Source organism: Chiloscyllium plagiosum, unplaced genomic scaffold, assembly GCF_037043375.1.
Source record: "Chiloscyllium plagiosum isolate Xiang-an unplaced genomic scaffold, Cpla_swu_hap1 HiC_scaffold_5, whole genome shotgun sequence".
Lineage (NCBI taxonomy): Eukaryota > Metazoa > Chordata > Chondrichthyes > Orectolobiformes > Hemiscylliidae > Chiloscyllium > Chiloscyllium plagiosum.
This window is the reverse complement of record NW_028270143.1, coordinates 78,949,761-78,962,158: the sequence shown is the minus strand read 5'-3', so window position 1 is coordinate 78,962,158 and position 12,398 is coordinate 78,949,761.

The window sequence follows — 12,398 nt, the reverse complement described above, 5'->3', positions numbered from 1 at the left end:
AGTTAATGTTTCAAGTTCAGTAGGACTCTTTGTCAGAACTTGACTGACTTGATTGATACTCAGTTGCAGCAGATGAGAGCTGGATGCTGCAGACTACCACAGAATATAAAATAGGTCACAATGTCAGCCTTTCATTTAAATCATGGGAGTGAACTGCAGCCTCTCTTTGTTTTATTTGTGTTTGTTTTTGCTGACTGTAAATAAAAGCTCATCTTTGGAAGGTCTGAATACTTGCTTGTGTGTGATACTCCCCTAACTGCATAGTGATAAGGTACTGGTCTGCAGTGGGTATTGGGCACAGAGTAGTGGTCACTTAGAGAGGATGGCAGAATGGGATGCAAGCAGCTAAATTGTGTGGCCTGATGCTTAGGCATTGAATGGGGCAAGAAAGTGGAGTTGCATGTGCCAGGAAGTGCCAACCATGTGCCATGAGCAATACGTGTCAGGGGCTGCTGAGCCATTTCATTGGCAGTGAAGGGCACCTCCTGTATACCAATGCTTGTCAGGGTATTAGGATGGAGTTTAAAGATGGCACTGTTGCTTGGGATACTCATCTATTCTGGGATATCCAGTGAGCGGCAAGTTCCTCCGGGCAAGGTAAGATAATAGAATCAGGCTATCATCTAATATAACATGGGGGTATGATAGGTAGTTAATGAGGAGAGTTCAGGATGATACAGCAAAAAATCTTACTGATCTTCATGGAGGGGAAGCCTCCTTGAAACTCAATGAAATTGACATGGCCAAAACACTGTGCGATTCAACTGTACTTTCCGGATTTAAAAGTTACCTGCGTCGTGTTCATGACTGAAAATAACAGCACTCCAAGTTCAAAACACTCTTAAATACACATCTTCTAGTAGATAACTGAGGGATTATGGAAAATTTGGCCTACCAATTGAAATTGAAGACAGTCAACTCTATTGCTGTGGATCTGGGGTCATACATACCTCACTAGGTTTCCATCTCTCACAGTAACTATTATAACTGAGACTACAGTTCAATTTCATTAATTGAACTCAAATTTATGAGCTGTTCTGGTTGGATTTGAACACGTGACCCAAAGATTCTAGTCGAGCCTTCCAGAATTACAGACTCAGTGACATTGCCACTTTACCACTATTGCCCCCTTGTGGCTCATTCCTTGAATGGTTAGACTAGCTGTTCAGAGCAGCAAAAGCAACTCTTCAATGAGTATTTTCTCATGGAAGTTAAATTATCCTTACTACTTCTCCTGTCCATAACAGAGGTGGTGCTTTTTAAGTTCTTCCTTTTTTAAATAGTGGTATGGGACTGTACTTCCCCAAACTCTGTGTGTGATGTCCGACTTAAAACGATCCACAGCAAATTGGGTTAACTCCAGGAAGGGTAAGAGAGTTAGGCAGCTAGTGCAGGAGTCTTTGGTGGATATACCCATTTCACACAGGTATGTTGTTTTGGAAAATGTAGAGGGTGATGGATTCTCAGGGGAACGTAACATGAACAGCCAAGAGAAAAAGCAGAATGGTGTGTTGTTTCCCTGGTGCCAGGATCAAGGATGTCTCAGAGAGGGTGCTGGGGGAGAGGGGCCAGCAGGAGGTCATTGTCAACATTGAAACCAACGACATTGGAAGGGAAAAGGTTGAGATTCTGAAGGGAGATTACAGAGAGTTAGGCAGGAATTTAAAAAGGAGGTCCTCAAGGGTAGTAATATCTGGATTACTCCCAGTGCTATGAGCTAGTGAGGGCAGGAATAGGAGGATACAGAAGATGAATGCATGGCTGAGGAGCTGGTATATGGGAGAAGGATTCACATTTTTGGATCATTGGAATCTCTTTTGGGGTAGAAGTACAAAAGGGATGGATTGCACCTAAATTGGAAGGGGACTAATATACTGGCAGGGAGATTTGCTAGAACTGCTTGGGAGGATTTAAACTAGTAAGGTGGGGGGGTGGGACCCAGGGAGATAGTGAGGAAAGATATCGATCTGAGATGGATGCAGCTGAGAACAGAAGTGAGGCAAACAGTCAGGGCAGGCAGGGACAAGGTAGGACTAATAAATTAAACTGCATTTATTTCAATGCAAGGGGCCTAACAGGGAAGGCAGATGAACTCAAGGAATGGTTAGGGACATGGGACCGGGATAACAGCAATTACAGAAACATGGCTCAGGGATGGGCAGGACTGGCAGCTTAATGTTCCAGGATACAAATGCTACAGGAAGGAGAGAAAGGGAGGCAAGAGAGGAGGGGGAGTGGCATTTTTGATAAGGGATAGGATTACAGCCGTGCTGAGGGAGGATATTCCCAGAAATACATCCAGGGAAGTTATTTGGGTGGAACTGAGAAATAAGAAGGGGATAATCACCTTATTGGGATTGTATTATAGACCCCCCCAATAGTCAGAGGGAAATTGAGAAACAAACTTGTAAGGAGATCTCAGCTATCTGGAAGAATAATAGGGTAGTTATGGTAGGGGATTTTAATTTTCCAAACATGGACTGGGACTGCCATAGTGTTAAAGGTTTAGATGGAGGGGAATTTCTTAAGTGTGTACAAGACAATTTTCTGATTCAGTATGTGGATGTACCTACTAGAGAAGGTGCAAAATGTGACCTACTCTTGGGAAATAAGGCAGGGCAGGTGACTGAGGTGTCAGTGGGGGAGCACTTTGGGGCCAGTGACCATAATTCTATTCGCTTTAAAATGGTGATGGAAAAGGACAGAACAGATCTAAAAGTTGAAGTTCTAAATTAGAGGAAGGCCAATTTTGACGGTATTAGGCAAGAACTTTCAAAAGCTGATTGGAGGCAGATGTTTGCATGTAAAGGGACGTCAGAAATGAGATAACAAGAATCCAGAGAAAGTATATTCCTGTCAGGGTGACAGGGAAGGATGGCAGATAAAGGGAATGCTGGATGACTAAAGAAATTGAGGGTTTGGTTAAGAAAAAGAAGGAAGCGTATGTCAGGTATAGACAGGATAGATCGAGTGAATCCTTAGAAGAGTATAAAGAAAGTAGGAGTATACTTAAGAGGGAAATCAGGAGGGCAAAATGGGGACATGAGATAGCTTTGGCAAATAGAATTAAGGAGAATCCAAAGGGTTTTTACAAATATATTAAGGGCAAAAGGGTAACTAGGGAGAGAATAGGGCCCCTCAAAGATCAGCAACGCGGCCTTTGTGTGGAGCCACAAAAAATAGGGGATGTACTCAATTAATATTTTGCATCAGTATTTACTGTGGAAAAGGATATGGAAGATACAGACTGTAGGGAAACAGATGGTGACATCTTGCAAAATGTCCAGATTACAGAGGAGGAAGTGCTGGATGTCTTGAAACGGTTAAAGGCGGATAATCCCCAGGACCTGATCAGGTGTACCCGAGAACTCTGGGAAGCTAGAGAAGTGATTGCTGGGCCTCTTGCTGAGATATTTGTATCATCGATAGTCACAGGTGAGGTGCCGGAAGACTGGAGGTTGGCTAACGTGTTGCCATTGTTTAAGAAGGGCGGTAAAGACAAGCCAGAGAACTATAGACCAGTGAGCCTGACCTCGATGGTGGGCACGTTGTTGGAGGGAATCCTGAGGGACAGGATGTACATGTATTTGGAAAGGCAAGGACTGATTAGGGATAGTCAACATGGCTTTGTGTGTGGGAAATCATGTCTTGCAAACTTGATTGAGTTGTTTGAAGAAGTAACAACAAGGATTGATGAGGGCAGAGCAGTAGATGTGATCTATATGGACTTCAGTAAGGCATTCAACATTGTTCCCCACGGGAGACTGATTAGCAAGGTTAGAGCTCATGGAATACAGGGAGAACTAGCCATTTGGATACAGAACTGGCTCAAAGGTAGAAGACAGAGGGTGATGGTACTGGGTTGTTTTTCAGACTGGAGGCCTGTGACCAGTGGAGTGTCACAAGGATCGGTGCTGGGTCCTCTACTTTTTGTCATTTACATAAATGATTTGGATGCGAGCATAAGAGGTACAGTTAGTAAGTTTGCAGATGACACCAAAATTGGAGGTGTAGTGGACAGCGAAGAAAATTACCTCAGATTACAACAGGATCTTGACCAGATGGGCCAATGGACCAAGAAGTGGCAGATGGAGTTTAATTCAAATAAATGCGAGGTGCTGCATTTTGGGAAAGCAAATCTTAGCAGGCCTTATACACTTAATTGTAAGGTCCTAGGGAGTGTTGCTGAACAAAGAGACCTTGGAGTGTAGGTTCATAGCTCCTTGAAAGTGGAGTTGCAGGTAGATAGGATAGTGAAGAAGCTGTTTGGTATGCTTTCCTTTATTGGTCAGAGCATTGAGTACAGGGGTTGGGAGGTCATGTTGTGGCTGTACAGGACATTGGTTAGGCCACTGTTGAAATATTGTGTGCAATTCTGGTCTCCTTCCTATCGGAAAGATGTTGTGAAACTTGAAAGGGTTCAGTAAAGATTTCCAAGGATGTTGCCAGGGTTGGTGGATTTGAGCTACAGGGAGAGACTGAACATGCTGGGGCTATTTTCCCTGGATGTTCAAGGCTGAGGAGTGACCTTATAGAGGTTTACAAAATTATGAGGGACATGGATAGGATAAATAGACAAAGTCTTTTCCCTGGGGTCAGGGAGTCCAGAACTAGAGGCCATAAGTTTAGGGTGAGAGGTGAAGATATAAAAGAGACCTAAGGGGCAACATTTTCATGCAGAGGGTGGTACGTGTATGGAATGAGCTGCCAGAGGATGTGGTGGAGGCTGGTACAATTGCAACATTTAAGAGGCATTTGGATGGGTATATGAATTGGAAGGGTTTGGAGAGATATGGGAAGGGTGCTGGCAGGTGGGACTAGATTGGGTTGGGATATCTGGTTGGCATGGACAGGTTGGACCGAAGGGTCTGCTTCCATGCTGTACATCTCTATTACTCTAAATTCTTTAGGGTTAAAACAAAGCAGGGCTTCTTAAAATTTATTCACAGGATGTGGATTTTGCCTGCCAGGCTAGTATTTATTGCTCATCTGAAACCACCCCAGAGCACAGCTGAAACAACACCCTGGGGGGTGGGGGTAACGTTGACCAGAAACTCAACTGGAGTTATTAATTCGTGGGATATGGGTGTTGCTAGCTGGTCAGCATTTATTGCCCATTCCTATTTGCCTTTGAAGTGATAGTGCGCTGCCTTCCTGAACCTCTGCAGTCCACCTGCTGTGGGTTGACCCACATTGCCAATTAGGAGGAAATTCCAGGATTATGACCCAGTGACAGTGAAGGAACGGTGCTATATTCCCAAGTCGGGATGGGGAGTGGTGGTGAAGAAACTTGAATGTGGCTGTATTCCCACATATCTGCTCCCCTTGTCCTTCTAGATGGAAGTAGTCATGGGTTTGGAAGGTGCTGTCTGAGCATCTTTGGTGAACTTCTGCAAGTGCATCTTGTAGATAGTACACATTGCTGCTACTGAGCTTCAGTGATGGAGGGAGTGGGTGTGGTACGAATCAAGCGTTTAGTCCTGGATGGTATCAAGCTTTTTGAGTGTTGTTGGGCCTGCATTCATCCAGGCAAGTGGGGAGTATTCCATCACATTCCTGACGTGTGCCTTGTAGATGGTGGAGAGTCAAGAAGTGAGTTACTTGCAACAGCATTCCTAGCCTTTGAACTGCTCTTGTCACCACTATGTTTACGTGGTGAGTCCAGTTGAGTTTCTGGTCAATGTTACCGCCCCCCCACCCAGCGGGATTCAGTTATAGTAATACCTTTAATGTCAAGGGTATTAGATTAGATTGTCTTTTATCGGTAATGGTCATAGCCTGATATTTGTGTGGCACAAATCTTACTTGCCACTTGTCAACCCAAGCCTGAATGTTTTCCAGATTTTGTTCAATTTGAGCATGGACTGCTTCAGTATCTGAGGATTTGTGAATGGTGCTGAACATTCTGCAATCAATCACTGCAGAACATCCTCACTTCTGACCTTATGATGGAGGGAAGGTCATTGATGAAACTGCTAAACATGTTTGGGCCAAGGACACTACCCTGAGGAACTCTTGCAGTGACATCCTGGAGCTCAGACGACTGACCTCCAACAACCATGACCATCTTCCTATGTGTCAGGTATGACTCCAACCACTGAAGAATTTGTCCTGATACTCATTGATTCCAGCTGAAAATGTGTTGCTGGAAAAGCGCAGCAGGTCAGGCAGCATCCAAGGAACAGGAGAATCGACGTTTTGGGCATAAGCCCTTCCCTACCTTTTATCTTAGCCTGCTGGGCACACTTTCCTCAAATCCGACCAACTCATTGATTCCAGTTTTGCTCGGGCTTCTTGATGCCACACTCAGTTGAATGCAGCCTTGATGTCAAGTCACTCTTACCTCACCTCTGGAATTCAGCTCTTTTGTCCATTTTTGAACCACGGCCGTAATGAGGTAAGGAGTTGAGTGGCCCAGGCTCGGAGTTGATGATTGAGATTAGACTGATGGGATGGTAATTGGCTGGGTTGGATTTGTCCTGCTTTTTATATACAGGACACACCTGGGCAATCTTCCACATTGTTGGGTAGATGCCAGTGTTGAAATGGTACTGGAACAGCTAGGCTAGAGGAGCGGCAAGTTCTGGAGCACAAGTCTTCAGCACAATTGCCGGAATGTTGTCAGGGCTAGAGCCTTTGCAGTATCCAGTGTCTCCAACTGTTTATTGATATCACATGATATTGCTTCAGCCTTATCTTTGCCTTTACCCACATGGAGTCACGTTATAGGCAAGCACAGGTAAGGATGGCAGATTTCCTTCCCTAAAGGACATTAGTGAACCAGATGGATGTTTCCTATGATTAACAAGAGTTTCATGATCATCATTAGATTTTTAATCCCAGACTTTTATTGAATTCAAATTCCACCACCTGCCACGATAGGATTTGAACTCTAGTTCCCAGAACATTACCTGGGTGTCTGTATTAAAAGCTAGTGATGATAATAATAATGATAATCAATAACATATTATTACATTCAAAAGCTCTAAGGGTATAATGGTTTGCAACAAACATTCATACATGTGCTTTCAAGAAAGAGAGGACAAGAGAAATTACACATGTAAATTATTGTGTCAAATTTCTCAGCATTGGAGAGGAAGACTTTGAATTGTTTTTAGTATCAGAGATTGGGTAATTCCCATGTCACTAAATAAATGTAGGTCTGCATTTTGGGAAGGCAAACCAGGGCAGGACTTAGACAGTTAAATTGTAAGCTCCTGGGGAGTGTTGCCAAACAAAGCAACCTTGGAGTACAGGTCCATAGCTCCTTGAAAGTGGAGTCCCACGTAGACAGGGTGATGAAGCAGGCATTTGGCAGAACATTGAGTATAGGAGTTGGGATGACATATTGCAACTGTACAGGATATTGCTGAGTCCACTTTTAGAATACTGCATATAATTCTGGCCGTCCTGCTATAGGAAGAATGTTGTTAAACCTGAGAGAGGGTGCAGAAAAGATTTACAAGGATGTTCCCAGGGTTAGAGAGTTTGAGCTATAGGGAGAGGCAGAATAAGCTGGGGCATTTTTCCCTGGACCGTCAAAGGCTGGAGGGGGGGATCTTATAGAAGTTTATAAAAGCAGATGGGGCATTGATAAGATTTATAACCATGGTCTTTCTCCTAGGATGGGGAAGCCAAAACTGGAGGGAAATGGTTTAAGGTGAGAGGGGAAAGAATTAAAAGGGACCTGAGGGGTACCTTTTTCACACAGAGGGTGGTGCTTGTATGGAATGAGCTGCCGGAGGCTGGTGCAATTGCAGCATTTAAAAGGCATCTGGATGGGTGTGTGAATAGGAAGGGTTTAGAGGGATATGGGCCAAATGCTGGAAAATGGGACTAGTTCAGATTGGGATGTCTGGTCAGCATGGACAAATTGGACCAAAGGGTTTAGATTACTTACAATGTGGAAACAGGCACTTCGGCCCAACAAGTCCATACCAACCTGCCAAAGCGCGGCCCACACAGACCCATTCCCCTACATTTATCCCTTCACCCAACACTACGGGCAATTTAGCATGGCCAATTCACCTAACCTGCACATTTTTGGAGTGTGGGAGGAAACCGGAGCACCCGGAGGAAACTCACACAGACACGGGGAGAATGTGCAAACTCCACACAGAGAGTCGCCTGAGACAGGAATTGAACCCGAGTCTCTGACACTGTGAGGCAGCAGTGCTAACCACTGTGCCACCATGCTGCCCACTGTTTCTATGACTCTAAAGCACTAGGTCTGCTTGATTTCAGGAAGAGGCATGGGGTCCTGGAAGGACAATTCTTCTGCAGCTTACTACAGGTTTGCCTTGTGGTTTACACATAGGGCAAACTCCCTTTCAAGTGGCTCAGTTTGTCCTATGATGTCTGAAGGGTGCCAGCTGGGATATCTCTGAGACCTGTTCAAGGAGATGTGCACCATTCTTCCTGGCCTGTAGTGGCCTCTTAATTTCAGCGAGAATCCACTGGACTCCAGGCATTCTGTTTACAGGCTTGGGGGAGACGTTATTCAATCTCATTTCTACCTATTCAGCTCTCCCTTCTTTATGAACCCACTCATTTTGGGAGTCAGCCCAAGCTCATGGGTGATTGGGATGAATTCTTGTCCATCAGCAGCGACTACAGCTTCTCTAGCTGGGAGGATTCCCTGTCCCTCATTCTCTTTTTGGGCAGGGAGCATGGTTAGGTTATTGCTACATTTTTCCAGCTACACACTTTCTGGGACTGTAGATTGAAAGAAGCAAAAATGACCCTTAGTAGAGTGATACACTCTTCTTGTCAGATGTGGGAGTTTAGGGAGAGTTTACGGGTTACTGAGGATTATATCTGCAATAAATGCTGTTGGTTGCGAAACCTATCAGATCGAATGGATCAGTTGGAGAGGCAGTTAGAGGCAATGAGGAATTTACAAGAGCAAGAGGATGTGATGGTTGGCAGTTATAGGAAAGGGGAATGTCTTGGGTACAGTCACAGAGATGGGTTAACTCCAAGAAAGGTAAGAAAGGTAGGCAGCTAGTGCAGGAGTCTTCTGTGGCTATTCCCATTTCAAACAAGTATGCTGTTTCGGAAAATGTAGGGGGTGATGGACATTCAGGGGTATGTAGCACGAACAGCAAAGTTTCTGGTATTGAGACTGGCTCTAATGTAATGAGAGGTATGTTGGGTTCCAAGCGATCGATTGTGTCAGGGCCTCTCTAGTCTGAGGTACAGACAGATGTTTCTGTGGCCAGCAGCGAAAAATCAGAATGGTGTGTTGTTTCCCTGGTGCCAGGATCAAGGATGTCTCAGAGAGGGTGCAGAATGTTCTCAAGGGGGAGAGGGGCCAGCAGGAGGTCATTGTCCACATTGGAACCAACGACATTGGAAGGGAAAAGGTTGAGATTCTGAAGGGAGGTTACAGACAGTTAGGCAGAAATTTAAAAAGGAGGTCTTTGAGATTAGTAATATCTGGATTACTCCCGGTGCTACGAGCTAGTGAGAGCAGATGAATGCATGGCTGAGGAGCTGGTGTAGGGGAGAAGGATTCACATTTTTGGATCATTGGAAGCTGTTTTGGGGTAGAAGTGACCTGTACAAGAAGGACAGATTGCACCTAAATTGGAAGGGAACTAATATACTGGCAGGGAAATTTGCTAGAGCTGCTCGGGAGGATTTAAACTAGTAAGGTAGGGGGGGTGGGACCCAGGGAGATAGGAAAGATTTCAATCTGAGACTGGTACAGTTGAGAACAAAGGCGAGTCAAACAGTCAGGGCAGGCAGGGACAAAGCAGAGAACAAAGTAGGACTAATAAATTAAACTGCATTTATTTCAATGCAAGAGGCCTAACAGGGAAGGCAGATGAACTCAGGGAATGGTTAGGAACATCGAACTGGGATAACATAGCAATTACAGAAGCGTAGCTCAGGGATGGGCGGGACTGACAGCTTAATGCTCCAGGGTACAAATGCTACAGGAAGGATAGAAAGGGAGGCAAGAGAGGAGGAGGGGGAGTGGTGTTTTTGATAAGGGATAGCATTACAGCTGTGCTGAGGGAGGATATTCCCAGAAATACATCCAGGGAAGTTATTTGGGTGGAACTGAAAAATAAGAAAGGGATGATCACCTAATTGGGATTGTATTATAGACCCCCCAATAGTCAGAGGGAAATTGAGAAACAAACTTGTAAGGGGATCTCAGCTGTCTGTAAGAATAATAGGGTGGTTATGGTAGGGGATTTTAATTTTTCAAACATAGACTGGGACTGCCATAGTGTTAAAGGTTTAGATGGAGAGGAATTTGTTAAGTGTGTACAAGACAATTTCTGATTCAGTATGTGGATGTACCTCCCAGAGAAGGTGCAAATCTTGACCTACTCTTGGGAAATGTTGGAGGATAGGTGACTGAGGTGTAAGTTGGAGAGCTCTTTGGGGCCAGCGACCATAATTCTATTTGTTTTAAAATAGTGATGGAAAAGGAAAGACCAGATCGAAAAGTTGAAGTTCTAAATTGGAGGAAGGCCAATTTTGACAGTATTAGGCAAGAATTTTCAAAAGCTGATTGGGCACAGATGTTCGCAGGTAAAGGGATGTCAGAAATGAGATAACAAGAATCCAGAGAAAGTATATTCCTGTTAGGGTGACAGGGGAGGTTGGTAGATAAAGGGAATGCTGGATGACTAAAGAAATTGAGGGTTTGGTTAAGAAAAAGAAGGAAGCATATGTAAGGTGTAGACAGGATAGATCGAGTGAATCCTTAGAAGAATATAAAGAAAGTAGGAGTATACTTAAGAGAGAAATCAGGAGGGCAAAACGGGGACATGAGATAGCTTTGGCAAATAGAGTTAAGCAGAATTCAAAGGGTTTTTACAAATATATTAAAGACAAAAGGGTAACTAGGGAGAGAATAGGGCCCCTCAAAAACCAGCAAGGAGGCCTTTGTGTGGAGCCACAGGAGATGAGGCAGATACTAAATGAGTATTTTGCATCAGTATTTACTGTGGAAAAAGACATGGAAGATACAGAATGTAGGGAAATAGATGGTGACAGCTTGAAAAATGTCTATATTACAGAGGAGGAAGTGCTGGATTTTTGAAATGCATAAACATGGATAAATCCCCAGGACCTGATCAGGTTTACCCTAGAACTCTGTGGAAAGCTTGGGAAGTAATTGCTGGGCCTCAATATCTTATTGAGATATTTGTATCATTGATAGTCACAGGTGAGGTGCCACAAGACTGGAGATTGGCTAACATGGTGCCACTGTTTAAGAAGAGTGGTAAGGACAAGCCAGGGAACTATAGACCAGTGAGCCTGACATTGGTGGCTGGCAAGTTGTTGGAGGGAATCCTGAGGGACAGGATGTACATGTATTTGGAAAGGCAAGGACTGATTAGGAATAGTCAACATGGCTTTGTACGTGGGAAATCATGTCTTGCAAACTTGATTGCATTTTTTGAAGAAGTAATGAAGAGGATTGATGAAGGCAGAGCAGTCGACGTGATCTATATGGACTTCAGTAAGGCATTCGACAAACTCCCCCTAGGAGACTGGTGAGCAAGGTTAGATCTCATGGAATACAGAGAGAACTAGCCATTTAGATACAGAACTGGCTCAAAGGTAGAAGACGGAGGGTGGTAGTGGAGAGTTGTTTTTCAGACTGGAGGCCCGTGACCAGTGGAGTGTCACAAGGATCGGTGGTGGGTCCTCTACTTTTTGTCATTACATAAATGATTTGGATGCGAGCATAAGAGGTACAGTTAATAATTTTGCATATGACACTAAAATTGGAGGTGTAGTGGACAGCGAAGAAAGTCACCTTAGATTACAATGGGAACTTGGTCAAATGGGCCAATGGGCTGAGAAGTGGCAGATGGAGTTTAATTCAGATAAATGTGAGCTGCTGCATTTTGGGAAAGCAAATTTTCACAGGACGTATACATTTAATGGTAAGGTCCTAGGGAGAGTTGCTGAACAAAGAGACCTTGGAGTGCAGGTTCATAGCTCCTTGAAAGTGGAATCACAGGTAGATAGGATAGTGAAGAAGGTGTTTGGTATGCTTTCCTGTATTGGTCAGAGTATTGAGTACAGGAGTTGGGGGGTCATGTTGCAACTGTACAGGACATTGGTTAGGCCACTGTTGGAATATTGTGTGCAATTCTGGTCTCCTTCCTTTCGGAAGGATGTTGTGAAACTTGAAAGGGTTCAGAAAATATTTACAAGCATGTTGCCAGAGTTGGAGGATTTGAGCTATAGGGAGAGGCTGAACAGGCTGGGGCTGTTTTCCCTGGAGCGTCGGAAGCTGAGGGGTGACCTTATAGAGGTTTACAAAATCACGAGGGGCATGGATAAGATAAATAGACAAAGTCTTTTCCCTGGGGTGGGGGAGTCCAGAACGAGAGGGCATAGGTTTAGGGTGAGAGAGGAAAGAT